Source organism: Phoxinus phoxinus (assembly GCF_949152265.1).
Source record: "Phoxinus phoxinus genome assembly, chromosome: 20".
Lineage (NCBI taxonomy): Eukaryota > Metazoa > Chordata > Actinopteri > Cypriniformes > Leuciscidae > Phoxinus > Phoxinus phoxinus.
The window spans coordinates 2,790,302-2,791,543 of NC_136895.1; positions in this window are offsets into that span (position 1 = coordinate 2,790,302).

A 1,242-nucleotide genomic window follows, 5' to 3' on the forward strand; every position below is an offset into this window, starting at 1 on the left:
AATAAAGTATTAGTAAATGTCGAAATTAACATTAAAAAAGATGAATAAATGCTGTATAAGTGCAGTTCATTATTAGTTAACGTTAACTAATGTAGTTAACTAATGTTAACTAATGAACCTTATTGTAAAGTGTTACCCAAAATGTATATAATGAGCGAGTTCATCATGAATCCATTTTCCAATCCGTGTTTTTGTCTTATCCTGAATCACTATGGTACTCCTATAATAAGTGTTTACATTGGGACTATTTTACACTGGTTCGGATCGCTGCCGCTGCGGAGTAGCCCAGGACCTGCGTGACTCGCCATAGACATACGCAGAGAGAAGTAGTTCCGGCTACAATGTTCTTCCGAAAGACACATTATTCTGTTATAAACGCAAGTTTATTATCGCTCGCTATAGCGCCAAAAGCCTCAAAAATAAAGCCTCACAAATAACATACAAGTATTGAGGCCCCAGACAGCAGTCATTTAGCAATAGCCTTTTATTCATTTTACCTACACACCAGTGTGAATATTTTTGTTAGTACATTTCAAATAGGGCCAATTTATAGGATACTCCTAGGCTTACGTTTTTAAATTACAAAGGGCCTACTGGTGTTTTTTTGTTGTTGTATTTTCAATATTATAGGCTATTATTTGTGCATAAACATATCTGATTATAGTAAACATACCGTTTGTTTGAAAACAACATATTTTGTCATCCTTGCTTTAAGCTTACAAGAGCGATAATATCATTCAATGTGAAGGGGGGCCCTAAAATATTTTCTTGGGAAAAAGGGGGTCTCAGACAAAAAAAGGTTGGGAACCACTGCCCTAGACCATGTGCACACGCACACACATGGCTCCCGAATGTCTGCTACGGCGTTTGAATACGTGCTGTTTTTGCCCTGCAGGTGTCGCTTCATATGGAGGTGAGATTTTTTATTGCAAAGATTTGTTTGTTCTGTCGGTCACGAAATCAGATATCAAACAGGTTACCAAAAGGTTTCTATGAAAAGAATACGTGGGTGGGGAAAACGCGCTTGAAGATCGATGCTCAGAATTGTGCTTATAACTTTGTCGTCTCATTGTTTGCGAAACATCTTGAGACGGAACAACCGATCGCATTTCTCTGCAAACATGGCTTATAATCAAAACGGTAAGAGTCTATTTCTTTCTTTCTTTTTTAAAGAAAAAGAAAAAAAAGATGATATTTTACTGAGGTTGTTAAAAATACAGTATTTATTTTTATCGATATGAA